Raw genomic sequence first — 27958 nt, forward strand, 5'->3', positions numbered from 1 at the left:
CAAACCCCTGAAAATTAGATTACTTCTGAAACCAAGAGGAACCTCTGCCAAGCAGAAGAGCTGGAGAAGATGGAGGAGGAGTACTGTACCATTGCCTGTGACTGTGCTTTGCTGGGTTGGCCTGCAGTAGCTGCTTCTACCTGAGAGAGGACAAAGACTGACTTTTGTGTGACTTCCCACTGGTGAAGAAGAGCTTGAAACTGAGCTTGCCTCCTGTTGTCTCAGGGACAGCAAAGACTTCTCTCTGCCAGCACTTGGGCTTTCTGCTGAGAGTCCTGCCTGCCAAGTGGTAACCTAAGCTGTCTCTGGGCCCTTAAAAGGTGCAGCTGGTGGAAAAGGACAGAAATCCACGCCAAGACCGTTGTGCAGGGAAGCTTTTGACGCACCATCCAGCTTCGCAGCTGAAAAATGACACGCCGTCGGCCTCGCAGCTAAAATCAACACTCCGCCTGCATCGCGGCTGGGAGATCAATGCAACATGGCTGGAGACACGAAGCACAACACCCACAGCAGCTGCTGTTAACGACGCAAGCCTCTACACATCGCAGTTTCTTGACACCGTGCAACCGGATTTCGATGCAACATCGCTAGACACGGAAAATCAATGCAAAGCTGGGCCGGACCCGAGGTGTTTGTCCAGATCGACGCATCGCTCTCTTGCGGGAGAGAAGAAACGATACACGCTGACCCAACCGGAGGAGGAACAACGCACGCTCTCGCTTGCGAGTGAGAAATCAACGCATCGCTGGCCTTTTTCGATGCACGCACACCCGTGCAGCTTTATTTTGACGCTACCCAGGTACTTTTGTACGCTAACAACGTTCTCACTGTTTTCTAAAGGATTCTTTTGCTTTTTAAATTCATAACTTGACTTGTGTATGTTGGATTTTTGTCATTTTTCTAAACCTGTGTTGTGTCATTTTCTAGTGTTTTCACTGAGTTACTGTGTGTGTTGGTACAAATACTTTACTCCTTGCTTCTGAAGTTAAGCCTGCCGGCTCGTGCCAAGCTACCAAGGGGGTGAGTGGGGGTTAACTGAGGGTGATTCTCCTTTACCCTGACTAGAGTGAAGGTCCTTGCTTGGACAGGGGGTAACCTGACTGCCATCCAAAGACCCCATTTCTAACCCTTTACATCTCCAGTCACCAACTCCTCTACATCTCCAGTAACCAACTCCTCATTTTTCCTATACTTTTCTTCAGCACCAAAGAAATTAAACTGAACATCTTCACAAACCTTTTGAACCTCTTTTTATGTACCATGCAATAGAATTCTATTCATCTCACCTGAACATAAGGCAGGAGTGTTCACAAAGTAAAGTCTCCTAATTACATTTTGTATTTTAGAATGATGAACAACTAACATTCTATAGTGTTGAAAGATGCTTCTGCACGCTTTCTTAGATAGACAAGCCAGTGAATGTCCCTGTAAATTAGTATACTTTCTTACTCTGCATGGATCTAACCCATGAAAAATTGCAATTTCCCCTTGATATTTCTATCTTAAAATTGGCATAGAAAGTGTCTTAACATATCTATTTATTCCTCATGAAAAATGCAAATACTGCTACAGTTGCCTTTGTATACAGGGGTCTGTTTACGTCTTCCTTGTAACCTTTCAGCTATCACTTACTCAACATTCCTAGGAACCATCTCCTCTTTTGCAATGGGACTACCATGTTTTACCTCATATCATCAACCAGTAGTATCAACTGCATACACTAATATGTTCTATTGTAAGTAGCTTTCTTCATTAAAGAAATGCTCTGTACTAGATGTGTACTTCCATTCACCTTTAAAGATCTTGCAAAAATCAGTTTTCTTAATAAACCCGTTTTAGGGCTTTTTTCTTCATAGACAATAAATTAGCTTTTATCTAGTGCCCTCATTCTGTTTAATATCAAGATAAATTGTTTACTTTTTACGGCAAATGCTTTGTCGACTACACTCTCAACATGCTGCTTTTGCTTAAGTGCAGTACTTTCCCCTTATATGCCTTCATATTTCATGGCAAATTTAATATTTTGAACATTTTTGCTTGTGTCTCCTTCAACTGTTTCTGTCTCCAGGTAAAACTGTTTGTTTTCTTATAGCATTTCCTACTTTTAAACCCATGTACCCGTTACAGTTTCTCAGTAGATTTCAAAATTCCCTTTTTGTATTGGTAACTTTACCTCATTTTGCATTTTCTGGCATAACTGTTTCACAAAATCCTTAGTACTCTTACCAGCTACTGTTTTTTCTTTGCATATTCTCCACCTTATGTTCCTTTTTACTATCAGTTTTTACCAGGAGGTACTGTTGTTTCTGTTTCTTTCTTCTTTGCTTTTTTGTCAGGCATTGTAAATCTTCTTTTTTAAATGGAAGTAGATATCTGGAAAACAAATAAAGAATCCATTTACCTCTACAGAACGTAGGCCCTCATTATGACCCTGGCGGTCTGCTGACCGCCATGGCCAAGGTGGCAATTTCAACGCCAACAGGCTGGCGGTAAAGACCGCCACATTATGAGTGTGGCTGGTTGGCCTCTGCCAACCCACAACATCCCCACTCATACTGCCAGGGCGGTTGGACCCGCCAGGCTGGAGATTAGCATCTCTGACCCAGCGGTCCACAAAAGACTGTAGGTGGTATTATGAGCTGCCTTTCCACCAGGGTTTTCACGGTGGTAGCATCGCCACGAAAACCCTGGCGGAATGGCTACAGGGAATTTCTTCCCTATCACCAGCAGATGACTCCCTCAGCCCCCAGCAAGCACAATACTCCACCCCCTCCAGGTACAGTGTCCCCCCTCAACTCCTTCAGGTACAGCACCTCCCTCCCCCACTCCCTGCCTCCCACCCCAACTCCCTGCCTGCATATATCCACATGTATACACACTCACCCCGCATACACTCATTCACCAGCACTGGCATACACGCATTCACTCACATGCATCCATACACACATTCACATCAACACTCATACTTTCATTCACTACAACACTTATACTCGCATTCACTACAGCACTCATACTCGCATTCACTTCAACACTCATACTCGCATTTACTACAACACTCATACTTGCATTCAATTCAGTACTCATACTGACATTTATTTTATCATTCATGCATGCATACACACACGCATATACACATGCATACACATTTACATTCACACACGCAGACAACACCCACTCACACACACATACACAACTCCCCCCTCCCCAGTCAGACGCCTGACTTACCTTGTCTGGCGAGGAGGTCCTCCTGCAGGGAATGGCAACAGGCGCTTCCACCTCCGGCAGCACCTCACCATCAGGACACTGCCATGCCATATTACTGCTCATAATACAGCGAGTGGAGTCCTTCTGGTGGGGCAGGGCTGGTAGTGGAACCGCCCATGTGCCTCCACCCACCAGCACAACTACTGCTGGATTTCCATCCAAAATGTGGCAGAAATCCAGCAGTACCAGTAATATGGTAGGCAGAAGACCGCCAGCACTGGCGGTCTTCTGGCGACTGCAGCTTTGGCGGTCTTTGTAAAAGACCGCCAACGTCATAATGAGGGCCATATTATAAAATTAGGTACAATAAGCAACTAACTAACTAACTACATAAGTGGTCATTTAAGCATCTAAATGGTTGTAAAAGTCTCTCATTATACATCTATGAATGTGTTTACTAGTTACTGTGTACATAGGACACAGTGTGTTCCTACCTCTCTTACTAACAAGTGCTTACTTTGGTGTGTTAGTGTATGCATGACTGTGTGTCTGGGAAAATGAGTGTATCCATAAGTGTGCACCTGGTTGTGTGTGTGTATACATCAGTGTATGTTTCAGTGTATAAGTGTATGCATCATTGTATGTCTGACTGTGTCAGTGTATGTATCAGAGTTAGCTTTGTTGAGTCATTGTATGCATTAGTGTGCGTTACTGGGTAAGTGGGTATATGCATTACTGTGTGCCTGGACATTTTAATGTATGCATGAGTGTATGCCTAGGTGTGTGAGTGTATGTATGAGTGTGTATGTGGGTATGTCAGTATATGCATCAGTATGTTCATAGGGATGTCACTGTATGCATCAGTGCATGCCTGGTTGTGTCACTGTATGTATCAGGTGGGTCTGGGTGTTTCAGTGCATGTCTTAGTGCCTGACAGGATATATCAGTGCATATATAAGTTTTTCCTGGGTATTCAGTATATGCATGAATATGTACCTGGGTGTGTCAGAGTATGCATCAGAGCATACCTGTATGTGTCAGTATATTCATCAATGTGTTCCTGGGTGTGTCCATATAGACATCCGTTTGTACTTGGGTGTGTTAGTGTAAGCATCAGAGTCTACCTCAGTGTCTCAGTGTATACATCAGTGTGTGCATTAGAGTCTCCGTGTGTACCTGGGTGTGTTAGTGTATACATCATTGCTTGCGAGGGTGTGTTAGTGTATGCATCAGTATGTACCTGGGTGTGTCAGTGTATGCATTAGTGTGTCCTGGGTGTTTCATTGCATACATCAGTGTGTACCTGGGTGTATTAGGAAATATATTAGTGTCTGTCTGGGTGTCTCACCATACTGATCAACATCTGCTTTGCAGTGTGAGTACATAGAAGAGTGTCTACGTGGATGTGTCAGTGTGTGCATCAGTGCCTCCCTGGGTATGTTAGTGTCTACATTAATGTACGGCTGGGTGTGTTAGTGTATGCATCAGTCTATACTTACCTGTGTTAAGTTATACATCAGTGTGTGCCTGGGTCTTTTGATGTATGCCTCACTGTGTGCCTGGGTGTGACAGTGTATACATCACTTGGTGCTGGGGTGTGTTAGTGTGTACATCAGTGTCTGCTTGGAAGTGTGTGTGTGTTTAAGAGTATGTGCCTTGGTGTGTCACTGTATGAATCAGTGACTCCCTGGGTGTGTCAGCATATGCATTGTTGAATACCTGATTATGTCAGTGTACGCATCAGTGTGAAACTACGGCCCTGAATTGTACTTTTTGGTGCAAAACTGCACTAACGCAGTTTTGCACCAACAAGGTTATCACCGGCTTGCACCATTTCTGTGCACCAGCCAGGCTCCATATTTATGGAATGGTGCAAGCCGGTGCAAAGGGTAGGCAAAAGTACAAAAATGACGTTAGTCGGGTGTGGCTGATGGTATGGAAGAAGGGGGTTTTGCACCAAAAAATTACGTTAGGCAGGTTAGACTAAAAAAAATTACTCTAACCTGCCTAGAATCATTTTCTGATGCAAAACTATACATACCACATGACTCCTGTCTTAGAAAAGACAGGAGTCATGCCCACCACCCCAAGGGCCAGCACAGGGGACCAGGGTCCCTTCGGCATGGCCATTGCACCTAGTGCCATGTAGGGGGACACATTTCAAGGCTCCCAATGGCACTTAAAAAAAAATACGTACCTGTACATACCTATACTTACCTGGGATGGGATCCCCCATCCTCCGCTGTCCCTCTGGTGTTAGTGGGGGTGTCCCTGGGGCCTGGGGAGGGCACCTGTGGGCTTATTCCATGGCGTTCTACCATAGAAATAGGCCCACCTGTCCCCTAACGCCTGCCCTGACCCAGGTGATAAAAATTGTGCAAAGCCAGCTTTGCACCATTTTTTGACCCTTCCTCCGCCCGTGCGTGATTTTAGCACGTGGGATAAATATGGTGCCAAGGCCATAGAGTCATTAATGTACGGGAATGCCTACTTTGCATCTCATTGATGCAAAGTGGGTTTCCAAGTCCAAAAAATTACTTTGACTCCATAAATTTGGCACTAGACGGGTCTAGCGCCAAAGTATAAATATGGAGTTAGTTTTGCACCAAAGTTGCATAAAAAAATATGACGCAAATTCGGCGCAAAACAAGTATAAATATGCCCCTACATGTGTTAGTGCATGCATGAGTATTGGCCCCGGTGTGTTAGTGTATGCATCACTGTGTGCTTGGGTGTCTCAGTCTATGCATCACTTTGTGCCGGGATGTGTCAGTGCATACATCGGTATCTGCTTGGAAATCTAAGGGCCATATTTATGCTCTGTTTGTGCCGGATTTGCGTTGTTTTTTTTTACGCAAATTCGACGCAAAACGAACTCCATATTTATACTTTGGCGTTAGACGCATCTAGCGCCAAAGTTCATGGAGTTTGCGTAATTTTTTAGCGTGGACACCTTTCTTGCGTTAATGATATGCAAGGTAGGCGTTCCCGTCTAAAAAATGACTCCGAGGCATGTGCGCCGTATTTATACTCCCGGGCAAAAATGACGCCCGGGAGTGGGCGGGTCAAAAAAAATGACGTCCAGCCGCTTTAGCATAGTTTTTTAGCGCCTGGTCAGGGCAGGCGTTAAGGGACCTGTGGGCTCGGAAGGAGCCCAGAGGTGCCCTCCCATGCCCCCAGGGACACCCCCTGCCACCCTTGCCCACCCCAGGAGGACGCCCAAGGATGGAGGGACCCACCCCTGGGACATTAAGGTAAGTGCTGGTAAGTATTTTTTTTTTGTGGCATAGGGGGGCCTGATTTGTGCCCCCCTACATGCCACTATGCCCAATGACCATGCCCAGGGGACATAAGTCCCCTGGGCATGGCTATTGGGCTAGGGGGCATGACTTCTGTCTTTGCTAAGACAGGAGTCATTTCAATGGGGGTAGGGAGTCTAAAAAAATTGCGCAAATCGGGTTGAGGTGAAAATTTTGCCTCAGCCTGACTTGCCCCATTTTTTGACGCCCAAGCTCCATTTTCCCCTACGCCGGCGCTGCCTGGTGTAAGTCATTTTTTTTCACACACACCTGGCAGCTCCGCCGGCTAACGCTGGCTAACGTCATTGAATAAATACGGCGCCCGCATGGCGCTTCAGAATGGCATTAGCCTGCGTTAACTTTTTTGGCGCACAACTGCGTTGGCGCAGTTGTGCGTCAAAAAGTATAAATATGGCCCTAAGTGTATACAAAAGTGTGTGCCTGGGTGAGTCACTGTTAGAGTTTTCAACCCTTAACTTTTTACCTCTGTTTCCCAGGTTGTTGATGTGTGGTGGACTCTTTTTTTGCAGTTTTTGTTACTCTAGGCACTTTACCACTGCTAATCAGTGCTAAAGTGCAAGTGCTCCTATGCAAAATGTGGATGTAATTGGTTTATCCATGATTGGCATTTATGATATACTAGTAAGTCCCTAGTAAAGTGCACTAGAGGTGCCCAGGGCCTATAAATCACATGCTACTAGTGGGCCTGTAGCACTGGTGGTGTCACCCACATTAGAAGCTCTGTAACCATGTCTCAGACCTGCCACTGCAGTGTCTGTGTGTGCAGTTTTAACTGTAAATTCGGCTTGGCAAGTGTACCTACTTGCCAGGCCTAAACCTTCCCTTTTCTCACATGTAAGACACCCCTAAGTTAGGCCCTATGTAGCCCCAAGGGCAGTGTGCAGTGTATGGATAAGGTAGGACATATAGTAATGTGTTTTATATGTCCTGACAGTTAAATATTGCTAAATTCGTTTTTCACTGTTGCAAGGCCTGTCCCTCTCATAGGTTAACATGGGGGCTACCTTTAAATCTGATTAAAGTGTTGATTCCCTTTGGGAGCGGATAGACATGTGGAGCTTGAGGTCTCTGAGCTCACAATTTAAAAATACATCTTTTAGAAAAGTTTATTTTAAGATTGTGTGTTTAAAAATGCCACTTTTCTTGCTTAAACCATTTCCATGACTGCCTGTTTGTGGATTCCCTGTCTGGGTCAGTTTGACAGTTGGGCTGGTTGCACCTTTCACTATTCAGTGACACGCAGGGAGCTCGGGTCTAGTCTGCATTCCCTGATGAGCCATCTGTGCTAGGAGGGAGGGGAGGAGTGGTCACTCACACTTGAAAGGGCTGGGCCTGCCCTCACACAATTCAGTCCCCAACCCCCTGGTGAGTGTCTGGGGCCTGGCCTGGGCAAGGCAGGATTTCACAATCAAGAGAGACTTTCCTTTGAAGTAGGCCTACTTCATAGGGCAAAATGGGTATGAGAAGGGCACCCAAAACCACAGATTTTAGATCACTTATGGAAATCAAGAGGAACCTCTGCCTGGAGAAGAGCTGAAGAGCTGAGGAAGAAGAGATGCCCTGCCTCTGACTGTGCTTTGTGGAGCTATCCTGCAGTTGCTGCTTCTGCCTGTGCTAGAGGACAACGACTGGACTTTGTATTGCCCTCCTTCTTGTGAAGAATTCTCAAAGGGCTTCATTTAGAGATTGACTCCTGTTGTTTGAAGTCTCATGGACAGCAAAGACTTCTCTCTGCCAGCACCTGGAGTCTCTGGAGAGACTCCTACTCTGCCAAGTGGTGCCCATCCAGTCCCTGGGACCCTGAAAGGAGAAGCAGGCAGCCAAAGATTGAGAAATCCACACACCGACCGGCGTGCAGTGAAAAGATCGACAGGACTCCGGTCTAAAGTTGAAAATCTCTGCGTCGACGGCTATGCGGCTGAAAATTTACGCTCACCTGCAACACGACTGGAAGATCGACCCCTGTAGCTGGGAAACAATGTGCATCATCGCTGATGGAGGCTGGTGAGATCGCAACCCGCGCTGCATGGTTTTCGGACCATCGTGCAGCTGAATTTGTGACGCAAACACCGCTGGGCATATAAAAACAGCGCAAGGACTGCCCGGACCCGAGAGTGCTGACCGGATCAATGCATCACTCTCCTGCGGAGAGAATAAATGACGCACGCCGACCCAACTGAAGGTGAAACAACTCAGGGTCTCGCTTGTGAGTGAAATTGACCCATCGCAAGCCCTTTTTGAAGCCCGTGCAGCGTTATTTTTGACACACCCAAGGTACATTTTCACGCTTACAGCGTTAGTGTGTGTTTAAAATTACATGAAGACTCTATTTGCATTTTTAGTAATAACTTGACTTGTGTATTGTGGATTCTGGTCGTTTTGGTCTTGTTTTGTTTAGCTAAATATTTTCTATTTTTCTAAACCTGTGTTGTGTCATTAAGTAGTGTTTTCATTAAGTTACTGTGTGTGTTGGTACAAATACTTTACACCTAGCACTCTGAAGTGAAGCCTACTGTTTGTGTCAAGCTACCTTGAGGGTAAGCAGGGGTTAGCTGAGGGTGATTCTCTTTCACCCTGACTAGAGTGAGGGTCCTTGCTTGGACAGGGTGTAACCTGACTGCCAACCAAAGACCCCATTTATAACAGTCACTGTATGCATCAGTGCCTTCCTGGGTGTGTCACTGTATGAAATAATGTATATCAGGATGTTTTAGTGTACGTATTAGTTTGTGCTTGCATGTGTTTGTGTATCCATGAGTGTCTGCCTGGGTGTGTTAGTGTGTACATCAATGTATCCCAGAATGTGTCAGTGTATATACAACTTTGTGCCTGGGTGTTTCTGTGTATCCATCACTGTGAGTCTGAGTGTGTTAGTGTATACATCAGTTTGTGTCTGGGTGTGTTAGTGTATGCATCACTGTCTGGCTGTGTGTGTCAGTGTATGTATGAGTGTGTTCTTGAGAATCTTAGGGCCAGATTCATAACAAACTGGCGAAGTGCGGTGCTGTGTTAAAATCGGCACCAGTTTTAAAACATGCAGGGATGTGCCATATTTACAGGAGTACGACACACCCCTGAATTTCCCCCTGCACCAGTGATAAATTTAGCGGCCAGCGCCAACACAGTTATTTTTGCACCATAGTACAAGGGTATCTGTGTTGAGGGAATTATTGTTTATGTACAGGACGGTGTCCCTTCCTGCACATAAACAATCTATATTGGCAATTTGGCAATTCTATTTGTGCTGCATAATGCAGCACACATAGAAGTACCAAACGTCATTTTTTAATGATTGTTTATGCGCAGGAAGAGACACCTTCCTGCACATAAACAATCCTTCATGGTGGTTTTGCTCTTTCCATGTGTGCTGCATAATGCAGCACACATAGAAAAGGAAAAAAACGAGGAGAAATGAAAGCATTTCTAGTTGTTGCGCCAAGTTAACGCCACCCCTGGGGTGGTGTTACTTTTTGGCACTGCCACAGATTTAGAGATTCTTGTAAATATGGGGCAGCATCAAATGCAATGGGTGTTGCAGTGGAATGCCCACCACAACACCCATTGCACGCCGTTCTGCTCCAGAAAACTGCATTGGGGCATATTTACATGGCAGCATTAAGCAACAAAAAACGGCATAGCGCTGCCTTGTAAATATGCGGAATGTACAGCACCACTGTAGCATCACAAAAATTGTCACTCCGGTGGTGCCATGAGGCTTGTAAATATGCCTCTTAGGCCCATATTTATACTTTTTTAGTGCCGCATTTGCGTCATTTTTTTACGCAAAATCGGTGAAAGCTTGCAAAAAACCATTGTATTTTGTAAGTTTGCACCATTTTTGCGTCAAAAAGCAGCACAAATGCGACACACAAAAAGTATAAATATGGGCCTTAGTGTTTTTATGAGTGCATGCCTCAGTGTGTCAGTGTCTAGGTGATGGTTTGCCAGGGTGTATTATTGCGTGCACTAGGGTTTGAGTAGCTGTGTCAGTCTACAGTATATATTGATGTGTGCCTGGTAGTTGTTTAGAAATGTTTGTTTCTTCTGTACTGTCTGCTGTACTTTTCCTCACTTTCAACATATACCTTCAATTTATTTTCTTTTTTACTGTTTGTGAACATGCTATTCACTTTCTTCCACCTTTTATGCACTCATGCTTTCTGTAATCCATTTTACTTAAACTACTTTAATTCACATACCTGTTAAGTGTCTTTGTTGGTCTGTATATTTATCTCTCAGTATCAGTTAGAGTTTCCTCTCACTGAAAATGTGAAAGCCCACGCAGAAGAATGGTAAACCACTCTCATACAAGGAAATCTTTAATAGCAACCTTTTCAATTTTACCTTCAAGGTTACTCAATCAGAAAAACAATCACAACCACTGTTTCAGATTCAGATTATGTTATGCCAGTTATGAATCGTCAGTTTAGTAAACACTTTCTAACACTTGTGTAAAAAAAGTCCAATTTGTTAGGTGTTTTAGGTGAATCCATGGATCCGCTGCGACCCTAGCGTGCTCCCCCCATGTAACTTCACAGCAAATCCACAGATCCACATGGCATCCCCAAAATAATGTTTAAAATCTCTTCTGAAACAATGTCATTTAAAGAACACTTTGTATAAAAAAACTACATTTGCACCCACAAACACAGTCTTCACCATTTTTCCTACTACTACTGTGTCTTCGCATTCAGCATCCAGTCCTTTTTTCCCCTTCCCCTTATGCTCCTGTAGCTCTGTTACCATGGTAACCTATTTTCAAACATTCTCTGCTAGGAGTAGGTCACTAGTTCACAATACTTTCGGACAGCAGCATGCTAACACCTAAACTAACTGTAGCAGGTATGATTGAATGTTTTGAAATATAGGCATATCCGAAACACCATTATGTTTTTGTTATTTCTCCAAAGAGAATCACATATATACTTACTTTTACCTTATTATCATTACCATAACTAGCATATTTACACCATCCAATCAAATAAGCTTTTTTAACATTTTGGGTACTTAGCTCCATTTTAACTACCTTTCATTTGAAATCTGTCTCAGGCTGCAGCCTTCTCCTGTGTGCTACTCCAACTTCCCTCCAAAATGCTCAGCGTATAGGTTGTGGGTCATAGCTTTGTGTTATGGACCAGAGAGAATACTAGAACCAGTGGTATTGACAAGGACCTTGGTTTACCTAATGTGGATATTGTTTGGGTTGGACAGAGAGGGTTAAAGCGGCATCAATTGTTCCCCTTGGTTGAAAACACTATGGATTGCTAACATCCAGACCTCATGATTGTGCACTGTGGTGATAATGACCTAGACACAGTTACTGGGGTAGCGCTGGAAATCCCTATACAATATACCTGTGGTAAATGACTCGCACTTTTCCTACACACTGCCTGTTTTTCATAAGATTTGCAAAAGGCATAAGTGGAAATGGTCAAGTGAATTTTGCCCAAAGACAGAAAAATCTAGGAAACATTTATAAAACTGTTCACTCATTTGTCAGAAAACATAGATATATATATATATCTATATATATATATATATATATATATACACACACTATATACCACAATAAGTGATGCTTTGGTATGGGTGGTATATATTGAAATGATGGAGTTCACTTGATAGAGAAAGACGACAGGGTGTTCCTCCAGAACCATAAAACTGCATCCTGTTTTATGTGTAGGTATCACCTATGCATCATAAACACAACAGCTTTTTTTCAGAGCCAATCCTTTTACCATAGACATATTTAAAAGAACATTTAAATTCCTGTTTTTTTAAATCTCAGTCAAACTTGTTGATTCATCATGGATTCCCAAAACAAGAGCACTCATCCAATACACACCGGCAACACTACAGTGTGTCAGTGGTTGTTTATTGACTTTATGTGAGTGAGTGTGAGAGTGTCTGTCTGGGTGTGTTAGGTCATGTGACAGTCTCTGCCTGGGTGAGTGAGTAGGTGTGAGAGTGTCTGTCTGAATGTGTGGGTGGGTGTGGGAGTGTATGTCTGGGTGTCAGAGTGAATGTAAAAGTGTTTATCTGGGTGTGTGAGTGGATGTGAGAGTATATGCTGGGTATCAGATTAGATGTGAGAGTCTCTGTCTGGGTGTGTGAGTGGCTGTAACAGTGTCTGTCTGGGTTTCAAAGTGGGTTTAGGACTCTCTCTCTGGGTGTGTGAGAGTGTCTGATTGGGTGTCAGAGTGTGTGTGAGAGTGTCTGCCTGGATGTGAGAGTGGATATGAGAGTGTCTGTGTGTGTGAGAGAGTGTGAGTGTAGTCCCTGGAGCTTGGGATTCCCAACTGGATTCCCTTTTATTTTCCTAAATATTTCCCTGGGGTGGTGGCTCATGGGGCAGCAGGGGGATGCACACCCTGCTCATAAATCAGTGTAGTCCCGGGAAGGTAGTGTTCCCTGGGGCTGTGGGAGAGGCCATAGCGCCTCCCACACTTACTTAAACCATTTTCTCCTGTGCACCTCCCTGCTCATAGGGGCTCCCCCACCTTAAAAAGCGTTTCGCCCCCAAGGTGGTTGTCCTCGGGTGCAGGGGGACTGCGGTCCACCCGCTTACTTTTGCTCAATCACCCCGGAGATGTGGTGGTCCCTAAGGCTGTCATAGCTAGGATTATCTAAAGTAAATATAACTTGTGCCCTAAGGTAACTATAACTCGCACCCCCGTCATGCACAGGTATATGATCAATAATTTTACTGCAGATATTACAGTGACATTATCAATGTGGTTATCAAAGATGTCATGAGTGCCGTAATTTGTGGGATAAGTAGCAGTGCATGGTGAGGGTGTGCATTATAGTTACGTCAGGGCACGAGTTATAGTTACTTTCATTCATTCATTCGTTCACATAAATTTATATTTTGAAGGACAGTTTGCTCCTGTGTCAATATGGTATGAACTGTGTGAAAAGGAGAGGGCAGGAATGTGCCACATCTATCAAGATGTAGCACATTTCTGATCTCTGCCTGCTCTGGTGTACCAATTACTATCAGACACCAAGGTGCAAGTGGGCCTGCATTACAGACATGCATTGCAGACAGGATTGTGTTTGTGCAGAAAGGGACAGCTTTCTACACAAAAACAGTCATCTGAGGCATTTTCCTCTTTCTATGTGTGCTGCATAATGTAGCATGTGTAGAAAGAGGAAATAACGAGGAAAAACAAACATACTTCTTCTTGTTACACCTCCCACAGGAAGGCATACCTTTTAAATGCATTCCCAAGTTTACCACTCTTGGAAAATCTTGGAATGTGTCAAAATCCATGAGTGGGCTGTGGGTACACCCACACTCCAACCATGGAATGTTTTCCTGGGGCAGAGTAAAGCACAGCAGTGACATGTGTTGCTTTGCATTACTTAAGATTTACCAAGCCATGCAGTCACACAAGGTGGCCTTGCGTGGCTTGGTAAATATCATTCTAGGTTTTGTGTCACCCTTGTGCAACATTGCATTGTACAAGGGTGATGCAAAACTTTGTTAAATATGCTCTTTATTCTTAGCTGACGTAAATGGCATTCATCTGAAAGACGGTGTCAGTCTTGCATGAACACTTTTTGATGTGTCGAAAAAGAAGCTAATCACAACACAAGAGACTTTGTAGTACATATTCTGCAATGATCAGTGGCTCAAAAAATAACCCTGCTAAATGATTTTTTGCCTTTGGGTTTTTTTTTCATTTCAAAACCAGCATAAACTTAAGATCAGGGGTGGTTTCCAAAAATAGGTTTCAAAATGATTGTGAAAAGGGCTATTGTTTTGGCACTCTATTGAAAGTGCTTTTTTCCTTTTTTATTATCTGTCACAGCCTGCCTGTTTCTTCTATTCTTGGTTTAAAGACAAACATGTACTATATATTAACGGAGAAACTCCTTCAAATGAATGTTCAGGGTCTTCCCAAATCACTATGTTTTTCCCAGTGCATTTATTTAATGTGATGAGACATACGCATTACCCAGCAGGTCATTCTACATCCAGACCAATTACTGCTTGGGTACATAGCAGCCTGAAAGATGTAAAAAGATGTGAGAGAGAGAGCATGCATACTTTATGAAAGCACAGTCTCCTCTCCTTTTTGCACCATAATTAATTCTAACTACCAGAGGTTCTCCCCACACAGAGTTGATCCACACCTATGATCGATCTTTCTCATACTTGATCATCATCATTGCTTCTCCTGCTCCACCATCACACCCATACTCTAGATCTCTCTACAAAAATATCTACTCAAATTCATTACTCCGTGAATGAGTTGCATCCACCACTTGATCGATAGCCTTCCCATATCCCTTTGCTACATCTGCACTGACTTAACTGGTTTAAAATGCCCTGGATGCACAATTCAATGCATGAGGTCCAAATATTAGCTATGCATCTTTTTTCCTCTTAGCCACAGACGTAGATAGCAATTAACCAAATGAAGAGTTTCTTGTATGCTCATCTTGTAAATGGTGAAAGGCATAATGAGCTGACAAACTCACTGCAGGCTATCAGGCATCACCCTCGTCTTGTTTTTTAACTATGCTAAACCCAACTAAAACATTAATGTCATACTTAGGTAAATACTTCCTGAACCATCAATATCTCAAATCGCCACCTCACACCTTTTCTACAGTACCAAAGGACAGCATGAAACAGTTATCTCTCTCTAGACTACCCACAATCCATCATATGTGTTTTATCTCAAAACTCCTCTTTCCTTTCAACCTTTCATGCCACAGCACTATTTGACTTTCCATTTTATTTACATAAATGTGGTAAATGAGAGGCACTGTTCCTATGAAATTGTACAGCATTGTGACTTTCAACTAGTATAGAATACTTTTAATTGGGGAACACTGCAACTTTTGCTGGATAATGTTTAGTTTGGAAGCCATCGTGAGGCTTTCGACCTTGTCTAATTTCCATGGAAAATTGATTGTATTCTTCAGTTTAGGGATCATATCCCTAAGAAGGAATCCCAATATTGGATCTTCTTGACTCTTGTTAGACCTGACAGCCTTTGGTGTGATCATCCCGTAACTTTTTGCCTCATAATCTCCTGTTTGCGGAAATTCATGTTAATAGGCTTTAGAAATCTGTATACTTTACCACTGCTAACCAGCACTAAAGTACTTGTGATCACTCCCACAAACATGATAAAATAGGCCTACACTTGATTGGCACAATTAATTCACGTATTTGTCTCAAGCAAATTCGTACAAAGTGTACAAGGGCCTGTAAATTAAATGTTATTTGTGTGCCTGCGGCACGTATTGTACCACCCACTTAAGTAGACCTTTAAAATATGTCTCAGATCTGCCATTGTAGATTGTGTGCAGTTTTAAAGTGCCAATTTTGACCTGGGAAAATAAACCCTTTTGACAGGCCTAAACCTCAGTTTTTAATACATGTGTCATCACCCCCAATGTAGGCCCCAATGTATATTTAAAACGTTGACTTGTACATTTAGGTTTTACATTTCCAGGTAGTAAAACACATCTATATTCATTTTTCACTACTGTGAGGCTTACCTCTCCTATCATATAACATTGTGTTGCCTTATCACATTAAAAACCTGCTAACCTTTTATTGACACCAAGTAGACATGTCATGATTGGTCTCAAAAGAATTGTAATTTAAATTCCTCTTCAATGGTAAAGTCTGGTTTTAAGTCACAATTCTAAAAAATGCAACTTTTAGAAAGTTAAAATTTTCTTGACCTAAACATCTGTTACCTGCAGCCCGTGTCCTGGGTCACGTGACTGTGAATAGTTTGCAGTTGGCCTTTGTTTATTCTGCTCAGACAGTGGTGTTGGCAGGATAAGCCATCCTATCAGGATGGGCGGGACAAAGCTGTTACCTGCCCCACTTACAATTCAAAAGGGGTGCCTTAGCACATTCATAAAGGTCTTGATACTAGTCCTTTGGCACAATAGACCTCTTGGAACCTGGGCAGGGAAGGAGGATAATTTCCAGAACCAGGTGTGGGGGAAGTCTATATATTCCTCCTACTTCACAGACTGGCATCAGGTATAAATATTGGACCATCAGACCAACTCTTCAGTATACTCCTGGACCTTCAGAGGACCCACAGAAGGAACGCCTTGTACTTCAAAGGACTGCCATGCTGCTTGAGGCCTGCATTCTACCTCATAGAATTGTCCTGCTGCTACCAGAGGACTGCCCTGCTGCTTGAAGCCTGCCTTTTACCCTCATAGGACTGCCCTGTCTCTTGAGGCCTGCCTTGCTACTTGATCCCAGGACTGCCAGAGTTACTACAAGGGCTAGTTGGCAGGCCTTCTGTTCTGAGGGACACAGAAAGCTCCAACAACCTTCAACCTGCACCTGGACCTTGCATGATGTGAGTCTTGACCTCCAAGTGGTACCCCACCAGTCCTGGACACATGGAAGTGGTAAAGATGCCCAAACAGGCTAAATCAGAAATTAAGGACATCACCGGTCAGCCTGACTTTAGTATGTTTTTCTCCATGGCTGCAAGTGCACCTCAACTACTCCTCTTCGGAAACCTGTCTGGCATCATGGAGCCTGCCACTTCGTCCCACTAGAGTATTTGGACTTTTAAAAAGTAACTATGTCTGAACGTAGAAATCTTCATTGCAACTTTTCCCAGTGGCTCCTAGGCAATGATGCCTCCTCCTCAGACACTGCAGTTGAACTTTACCTTCTCAGATTTTTACCTTAAAAAATTCTTCTAAGTCTGAAAGTAAGCAAAGACTGGGTACAATCCACCTCATGCTTCCGAAATGCACTCCATTACCTTCAGCCATATTTTTGACTTTCTCCTAGTCTCGCACAACTAGACTACATTTTTTAGGTACTATTTTTCACAAAAAAACTTTATAACTTCATTTCTTCTGATTGGCTGTAATTTATTTTGATGTCATTGTATTTATTTTCTATTTTTCAAAATTAGTGTGGGTTTTTTGTGTTGTATTTTCACTTTATTACTGCTTGAGAATTGCATTAATACTTTACAGATTGCCTCTAAGCTAAGCCTGACTGCTTGTGTGCCAAGCTACTAGAGGGTAAAACAGAAGAATATCTAGTCACTTTGGTGGTTCACCCTAACAGGAATTGTGGTTGTTGCTTGTGAAGAGTCTTCACCCCTTCAAATAAAAACTTAGGGGGTCATTCTGACCCCGGCGGGCGGCGGGAGCCGCCCTGCCTGCAGGGAACCGCCAGAATACCGCTGCGCGGTCAAAAGACCGCCGCGGGTATTCTGGGTTTCCCACTGGGCTGGCGGGCGACCGCCAAAAGGCCGCCCGCCAGCCCAGTGGGAAACACCCCTCCATGAGGATGCCGGCTCCGAATGGAGCCGGCGGAGTGGACGATGTGCGACGGGTGCAGTGGCACCCGTCGCGTATTTCAGTGTCTGCAAAGCAGACACTGAAATACAAAGTGGGGCCCTCTTACGGGGGACCCTGCAGTGCCCATGCCATTGGCATGGGCACTGCAGGGGCCCCCAGGGGCCCCACGACACCCCTCACCCCCATCCTGTTCCTGGCGGGCGGAACCGCCAGGAACAGGATGGCGGTGAGGGGGTCGGAATCCCCATGGCGGCGCAGCAAGCTGCGCCGCCATGGCAGATTCCCATGGGCAGCGGAAAGTCGGCGGTACACCGCCGACTTTCCGTTTCTGGCCGCGGCTGTACCGCCGCGGTCAGAATGCCCGGCGGAGCACCGCCAGCCTGTTGGCGGTACTACCGCCGACTCGGGGGTCAGAATGACCCCCTTAATGACCCACACCTCTCTTCATTTGAAAATGTTTCCCTATTTCCCCCCTTTAAATTGCACGTTTTCAGTCAATGTATATTTACTAAGTTCTTCCTTTTCTGCCTTCGAATGAAGGTTGCTAAACTTATAATGAAGACGAAATCTGCTATTGCAATACATATGACTCTCCTTATACTCTTTTCTCATCCCTGTCTAAATACTTAAAATTGTGTTATTATAGCCAAATAATTTATGGGCTCATAACAAGTTTGGTGTGCTCATGACCACCATGTGGGTGGTGGCGGTCCTACCGTCAACAGGGTGGCGGAGAAGACTCCCAAATCATGACCATGGCAGTCTTCCTTTCAGAATACAGCCAATCCACCATCTGCACTGCCAGTGCAGTCAGGGTAGCACAAATGAAGGCAGCCACCTTCAGGTAGTCAGAGATCATGGTCCAGTAGGACAGATTACGAGGCTGCACACTGCCATGGTTTCTGCCGCAGTCGCACCACCACAGAAATCGTGGCGGACACCAACTCTTTAAAAGGAGACACTCATCTTCAAGAACACGTACACATTTTGAGCCTCCATGGAACCTGAGCTACACATATTCCCACTGCTCCAGCTCGCCCAACGACTCCGGAAACAGCAACGATGACAACAGCAACCGTGAGTAGATACACTTACCTGACACCATTGCAACATATAGAGATGTATATAGAGTCAATGTATATACTTGCACACAACATACACATCCTGGACGGGTGGCGATGGTGACACAAAAACGTACCCTCACACTGACACACACATCCCATACACAGCCACATACACACGCCCACACATAGAATACACACTACAGCCAACACACACACACACTTTCAAAACATGCACCAACAGCCGGGATACAGAGCACCAACACTGTCTAACACTACAACACAACAAATGACATAACAACACAACAACCAGAACACCTTGAAATCACTGTCATACATCCCCAATTCACACCTCCACTTGACACATCATAAATACAACTCAACCAAACAACACCAGAGAAGCAACACACGCAATCAAACATCCATACAACAAGCCATATGTCATATCCCTCCAACACACATCACAATGGATCTGACTGAACAATCAGCACACATACAGTACAACAACACAAGGACAAACAACACTTGAAATAACACATGTCAACACAATCACCACACACAATATCAACCTTAATCCATGTCCCTAACTCATACATGCCCATCACACAATACAAAACCATCACAGCGGGACAAATGCAACACACACACCCACACATGCTGGCCACACGCAACCGGTAGCACTATCAACACACACACAAAACGTACTCACACACAAACTAAAGCAGCCAAGACCAAATCAGCCATAAGGAATGAAAGGCAGGACAAAAATGTAACCTTGGAACCAACAACTTGTTGTCCCAGATGTGTGGCAATAAATGTATAAATATATACAAAACTATGTACAAGATTAGTAGGCTATCGGCCAGTCCAATCAAATATGTGCATCATGCACAGATGGCACATTCCAGTGCCCCTACTTGACTCCTAACATACACCTCACCCCCACAGGTAGGGGCATCAAGGGGGCAGGCACCTTAGGGGATAGGGGCGGTGGAGGGGATTTGGGTTTGGGAGGTGGATATTTGGGCATGGGTTTGGGATGGGGAGCTTAGGTTGAGGCTTAGGGAAGGGCTGAGAACTCTTGGAAGGGGCCAACTTCTTGGCGGGTGAGGGGCATGGGTACCTGCAGGGGAGCCAGGTTAGGACTTTGAGGTGGAAGGGCTAGAAACAGGGAGGGACACAGATCTTCAGGGGGTCACACAGGGTGGGAGTGGAGTAGGGAAAAGGTTCAACTTCAAGTGGAAAAAGTTCTTAGACAAACGGGCACAGTCATGGCAAAAGGGTTTGGGAGTGGAGGGAGAGGGAATGGTTGTTAGAAGTGTTTTGGGGGATGTCTTGGGTGCATGTGGGTGTGAGGTATGCTTGCGTGTGCTGGGTGTCTGTTGGATGAGTGAGTTTGGGTGTTTCTGTGTTTTGAGAGGAAGGGGTGGAGGTGCTGGGAGATGCCGTGGTGGATGGGTGACTGTCTGTTGGGTAGTGACTGCAGGTCTGGTGGATGTGCTGCATGTAGTTGTGCCTTTGTTTGTGGTGGCTGCAGATGTGGTGATTGGGATGGATGTCTGAGGGTCTGCTATTGTGGTGAGTGTGGGTAGGATAGGAGTTGTGGCTTTACTAGTGAATGTTGGTGTGGTGTCTACAGGTGTGCCCAGTTTAGTGTCTGTGAATATGGGGGTAGTGGGGGAGTCAGTACAGGTACAGAGTGTTGGTGTGTCTGCAGGTAGGTATTGTCTGTGTGCATGCCAGTGGTGGGTCTTGTGGTGCATGTATTTGACAGTGGTTCCCTTGGATGTTGAGGTGGATGCATGCTTGTCTGTATATGTGCTTTGGCTGAGACTAGGAAGAGGGGTTTGGGATTAGGAAGAGGAAGGTGAAGAGGGGACAGAAGACTAACAATGCCTGGCTGCCATCAGTGTGGAGGCCAGAGCTTGAAAGGATTTCTCTAGGCCAGTCAGTATACCATGAATGCCCTCCAGGTACACATTCCTCTGCCGGACTGGAGTTGCCTGTCCCTGGATGGCATTCAACCTCAGGAGGACAATAACCTTCTTACTGAGGACAAGGAGATGCCCACCCTCCTGGGCGAGTGGGCATGGACTACTGGGTGGGGAGCTACAGGGAGGGCGGTGGTAGTAAGGGGGTGGTGGACAAAGATGGTGCTGGGATGGTCCCAGAAGGGTCCGCATCCACCAGGGAATGTCCACTGGAGGAAGCTTCAGAGGATGATGAAGCAGTAGATCCCATTCCCCCGTGGCACTCCCCTCACCCTCCATGCCACTGTGTCCCTCGCTGTCAGTGGTATCAGCACTCTTGGTCCCATGACCAGCAGCATCTCCACTCTCCTGTGCCCCATCTCCTTCACCTGTTGATGCTGATGCACACAACTAGAAATAAAGGGAGGGACAGATAGAGAGGAAGAAAGAAGGTAATCAAAACCGTAGTTATACATCTCCTGGCTAGGCTATGTCATCTAGTAACCCACATAACCTTCATCATGTCCCAACATGTTACTCCTATCCACTACTTCATGGCTACCCTCTCAACCACATCATAATCCAAATGTGGTAGCACGACTGAAGCATTCTAAAAAAATCAACTGAAAAGTTATGCCAGTATGCTCATCATGCCCTGGCTGAAGAAGAAAGTCAGTCCTGATCTGGATCATACCTCTCCATAATCCTATAATCTGTAGGAAAAACAATTTACTAATCACAACATGACATGTATTTATTGAATCTACACCTGACAAGTCCATGTCCATTAAGTAATGTCCCATGATAGTAAATAAACTCAATTCACAGAGCACACAGTACCTGCCATTCAAATCACATGCCTGACTGAACCCTCTGCACATATATGCGATAATGGAAACTATCACTGATATAGCCACAGCATGAGACACTACCACACAGATGACATCTGATTTGTATAAGACATGTCTGGAGAACAGTCATGTGACCACATGCACCAAATTTCAGAGGAACCTCTGCAGACCCTATACACAGATACTCCACATCACCTCATACATGCATGTACAGCTACAGTTGGCTACATAGCACAAATGAGACATCCACTGACACTCACTGAGTGCTGTGTAAGGACACCTGAACATTAGCCAGCCACAAAAAATTCACAGGGCACCTAACATACCACCTGACATGTTGTAACAGTTCCACCCCATGACAACATGATTAAAGCAGCACCACTCACACCTTTCCTGACATGTGATTAGCTGTACCTAAGTGCACACAACACACATATCACAATGAAGAGATATGAACACATGGTGTACATATGGAATTACATGACTGCCATTTCACTGACAACATATCCCACAGCAACATCTGTCTTAGAAATAGTAGTACAGCTAAACCATCATACAATGAAATGGTAAGTCAATTTATGACAACTCCTGTCCAGGCTGTCCACATCATCTAGTAAGAGGGTAGTATTGGTTGACCCACTCTACTACCTGTGAACCCACATAACTATTGAGACATGATGTAGGCAGATAATAACATATGTGTCACTGTAATTGGTAGGACATTGGCACACATTGCATGGACATTGCATATAGTAAAAGGGTAGCACTGCCTAGCCACTTACCACCTACGGAACAAAGCCTTTGGGCTAAATGTGATTTGCCCATATGTCAATGCCACGGACATGCATGTAAAGGACACATAGGCCCTCATTCTGACCTTGGCGGGCGGCGGAGGCCGCCCCCCAAAGTCCTGCCGTCAGATTACCGTTCCGCGGTCGAAAGACCGCGGCGGTAATTCTGACTTTCCCGCTGGGCTGGCGGGCGGTCGCCTTCAGACCGCCCGCCAGCCCAGCGGGAAAGAGGCTTCCACGATGAAGCCGGCTCGGAATCGAGCCGGCGGAGTGGAAGCTGTGCGACGGGTGCAGTTGCACCCGTCGCGTATTTCACTGTCTGCGCAGCAGACAGTGAAATACATGTAGGGGCCCTCTTACGGGGGCCCCTGCAATGCCCATGCCAGTGGCATGGGCACTGCAGGGGCCCCCAGGGGCCCCGCGACCCCCCCTACCGCCATCCGACCGCCGGGATCTGGATGGCGGTAGGGGGGGTCGGAATCCCCGCGGCGGTGCAGCAAGCTGCGCCGCCGTGGAGGATTCAATGGGGCGGCGGTACACTGGCGGGAGCCCGCCAGTGGTGCCGGTCCGACCGCGGCTTTACCGCCGCGGTCGGAATCCCCATTGGAGCACTGCCGGCCTGTCGGCGGTGCTCCCGCGGTCCTCCGCCCTGGCGGTCAAAGACCGCCAGGGTCAGAATGACCACCATAGACAAAATCAGACACCCACAGTTGAATAGTCTTCCCTTACTACCTTCACATACTCCATTGTATGAAGAAGATGGGACAATGGGGATACTTTTACAGACCCATATGTACTGTTTCACCCTGGCCATATCTGTGCAGTGAGAGGCCTGACTCATATGGAGCCAATACCTGTACAATGAGAAATGTTACATGGCCCCTGTACAAATTATGTCGAGCACCGAGTTGCTAATGCAGGTGATCAAGACAGATGAGAGTGCTCAGACACCTTAGAGCTACAAGAGCATGTATGCTGAAGGATGGACCAGGACATACTCTATGGGTAGGATGCAAATTCAGCTTACTACCCTTAATGGATGGCTGAACTCACACATGTGGCATTGTATCTCCACATGTAGTCATAGATATGTCTTGACACAGGTGAAATAAACACACACATATGTATTCCCACTAATCAACATACATGTAGCACCTACAACATTGTCACAGTTGCTACAGTGTGACTGCAAACACCATAGAACCAGAGCCAAGTCCAAGGATACAGTCAGTACTTACCCCCTTGTTGCTGCTGTGCTGCCCTCAAACGCCCATCCACCTCAGGGTAGAACACCACCAAGGTGCAAGACCATTAGGGGGCGGTCTGTTTCCGACGGGCATTCCTCCCTCATTGGGAGGTCAACCCCAGCTGGGCCTCCACGGTCATCTGGGCCCAGCGTCTCAGGTCCTCCCAACACTTGTGACAATGGGTGCTCCACTGGCTGTGGACCCCCAGGGTCTGCACTTGCTTGACGATTGCACGCCATATCCCTTTCTTCTGATCGACGTTTACCTGCATGGATGACACAGAAAAAAGGAGAAAGTTATCTATATATGCACCATGCCAATTGGATTGGTCACTATACATCTGTCACTGCAAGTAGGCACACCTACCCATCCTCTCTGCTAAGACACCTTCATTACATGGCATTTGCATGCATCTATACACTCACCTGTTCACATGCCCAAATAAACGTCACACACAACACCTCTCTGGTGCCCCATATAGCCGTCCAAACAGGGGTAGGACGTCCTCCACTAGCTTCTTGAGCTCTTCGTGCGTGAAGGCAGGGGCACTAACACCTGCAGGATGTCACATGATGGCTTCCAAAGGCAGTACACAGCAGCTCAAATTGTGGAGATGCTTCTAGCAACGGTGTCAGTGGTCAAGTGAGCATAATTGCAGAAAATGGCGGTCACGGACCCCACGTACAGGACTGTCCATCCCGCCCGGAAGTCATGCCCATTGGCCCCAGTACACCAATGGCAGCATTGTAAACCCTTTGACAAGAAGCACAGTGGTTGCAACAGCCTACTGCCATGACAACTTCCGCTGGTGGACTTAGGTCATTTCTAACTGTCCACTACAGTAGGTCAGGCACTTTCCATTTTGGCCACATGTAATTGATGGATGTGCAAAATAATCTGCGTCACTCACTTACTTCCCCTATTTGCAGTGTAACCGTATGTTGGCCCTTCATTGTTGTGCAACATATTGTGACTATCTTCACACAATGACATTTTCAGATCTCTCTATATGGTGAAAACAATTGAAAGTGACTCTGTGGTCCATAGGCAAAAATAACAGATAATGGATGGAATGCAGAGCAAATCAAATATTCACCCCCAGTCACGGATCTGGGTTTAATCCATCAGTTTTTTTCTTTGCCATGCCTCTCCAGTCTGGACCCTGCCATTTGCAAATCAGGCTTGACCTTGTTCCCTATGGGAACAGACAAGACCAAACTGCCAGGCCAGGTCCTCCCTGAACCAGAAACAAGCATCCTCGGACCGGTTTCAGAGTATCACCCTTCATCTGCCAGGCTAGTGGCATGGCAAGTATGGAACCCACATCTAGACATACCCTTTCCACTGGGGGCAACAAATGCAAAAGCAACCAATGAGGGACAGAATGGAGAGCAAATCACACATTCACCCCCAACCCCAGATCTGGGTTCAATCCATTAGTCTTTTTGCTTGCCATGATATTCCAGTTTAGACTCACGCATATGCAAATCAGTCTTGACCCTGTTCCCCAGGGGAACAGTCCAGCCCAAACTGCCAGGACAGGTCCTCTCTGAACCAGAAACAAGCATCCCGGGACCAGTTTCAAGGTATCATCTTTCATCAGCCAAGCTAGCTTGAATGTGGTGGCATGGCAAGCACAGGACCTACGTCTGGGCATACCCTTCTCACTTGGGGTGACAAATGCAAAAACAACAGATGATGGACAGAATGCAGAGCAAATCAAACATTCACCCCCAGCCACAGATCTGGATGTAATCCATCAGTTTTTTTGCTTGCCATGCCATTCCAGTATGGACCGAGCCATATGCAAATCAGTCTTGACCCTGTTCCCATGGAAACAGGCCAGCCCATGGGGAACATGTGGTGGCATGGCAAACACCCAGACATGGGTCCCGTGCTCACTGTGCCACTGGATTCAAGCTAGCCTGGCTGATGAAGGGTGAAACCCTGAAACCGGTCCCAGGATGCTTGTTTCCGGTCCAGTTTGGACCTGGCCTGGCAGTTCGGCTGGTCTGTTCCCAGGAGGACTGGGGTCAAGACTGATTTGCTGATGGCTGGGTGCAAATGGGGTTGGCATGATGAGCAAATGAATGATGGATTATCGGAGGAGGAGTGAGACACAGAGTTTAGGTTGGAATGAGTGTTAGATTACCTCTTCAAGAGAAGCATGACAGTGGCTCTATGTGATTCCCTGCAATGACATTGACAGATGCTGCACAGCATACCTTTGTTGAACATACTACTCAGTGACTTGATTTCCATACTCCATGTTGGGAGATATTATACAGGTTTGGTACATATTACATTGCAGATGTAAATGGTGGCTGGGCTGGCTGCTGGAGACAATTGCAGCACTGAGCTGAAGCTCTGCAGTATACCCGGGCCCAACATCTCTCTTGACATCTTAAAACTTTTGTGGCAGTACCCGGAGAGTGGTGAAGGACTCAGGACCCCCTTTGCACCTACTAACTGTGGAGGAGGCCCTCCCAAGTACTCATGCTGTAGCCACAGAGACTTGTAGACAAGTCTATGGAGCTCAGGGAATGGTGGTAGCAGGTGGGGGAGAGCTGCCTGTGGCTGCAGCATTGGCTGTCAATGAGCTTCCCTGTTAGGGGGCCCTCCCTCACTCCCCAAGCCATGTTCCTCCAGTCAGGGAGATCTAAGGAAGGAGCGATTATCGGTGAGCGTGAGGCCTTCTCTGCCAGTACTGTGGCTCCTCGTTCACCAAGGGTATTTAGTATCCTGAAGGAGCAATGCGAGCAGTGTGCTACAATGGATCAGCAAGGTTCAAGGTCATAGACAGCTGCAGAACATTGCCTAGTCCTCCTGTGACAGATGTGCCAGCAGGAGACCCAGCCAATTGGCCCAGGGACAATTCAGCAGCAGGCCTGAGAGGGCTAACAGGAACTTGGGCTGCTCTCTAAATGCTCATAGGGCACTGGATCAGCAGAATGCTTGGAGACTCAAGAGTATGGTGAGGCTAGACTGACACTTGGAGGGGTCTGTGGGAGGGCATGTTAATTGGGGAGCCCTAGATTACAACTGGCATTTGTAGCCATCTTGGATTGGAATCATTGGGCAGCCCTTCCTCAGGACACCCAGCACCCAGGGGAAGCACATTCTCCCACCAATGGCTACTCCTTATCGCCATGTGTATGTCTGGACACTGTCAGTAACTTCTGCCTATGGAATAGAAAGGTACAAGTACGGCTGTTGGAATCATCAAAATTACTTATCCTTTTATAGGGTCGGGCACAGGAATATGCTGGCCCAGATAAACTGGAGAGGCTGCTGGAGACTCTGGATAGCAAAGAAGAAGCTCGGATGAACATGTCAACATCAGAGCTGCCCCCACATGGGAACAGAAGGGAAGGAGTGGATAGGAATGATGACATCTCAGAGGAACACAGACATCTGGAGGAGGTAATGAGGAAGTGGGGAAAGGATCTGACCACATCAAGCAGAGACTCCTGAAATGGCAGAGATAAATCTTGCTCTCCTCTTAAGCCCTGAAATGAGCCTTTTACAGGCTAGGGGCTAGTGTTTACGGTCAACGGTGCTTACTTGTCTGATACTTGCTCTGTGGACTTCTTCATGGGTTACTATTTTTTGCGACTAAGGGTCCATGGGGCTGTGGGAGAGAAGCATCTATTACCTGCATTCTGAGATGCCCTCCAGCTTGGGAGGAAAGGATTGCTTGATTTTGGAACAGTCACACCAGTTGGATTCCTGGGGATCCAGGAGGTATGCTATTGCATGAGGGAAGAGTATGGAAGGAGGTGAATGTAATTCAAGCAAATACAGGAGGGATAGAACATTTGTTCAGATGTATGGCATCTAGGGTATGCTGCCTGTGAGACAGTGGAACTGGAAGGGATTGTATTTTGGGGGTAAGGGGACAGAAGGGATATCAATCAAGGATTAGAAACAAGATCCCTCATGTGGTTGAAACTGCATACCATATTACCAGGCATTGAGAAGGATGGAAGCATCACTGAGGGGGTCATTCCGACCCTGGCGGTCCATGACCGCCAGGGCCGGGGACCACGGAAGCACCGCCAACAGGCTGGCGGTGCTTCCAGGGCCATTCTGACCGCAGCGGTAAAGCCGCGGTCAGAAAAGGGGAACCGGCGGTTTCCCGACGGTTTTCCCCTGGCCCAGGGAATCCTCCATGGCGGCGCTGCTTGCAGCGCCA

This window comes from Pleurodeles waltl, chromosome 9 (assembly GCF_031143425.1).
Source record: "Pleurodeles waltl isolate 20211129_DDA chromosome 9, aPleWal1.hap1.20221129, whole genome shotgun sequence".
NCBI classification, from domain to species: Eukaryota; Metazoa; Chordata; class Amphibia; order Caudata; family Salamandridae; genus Pleurodeles; species Pleurodeles waltl.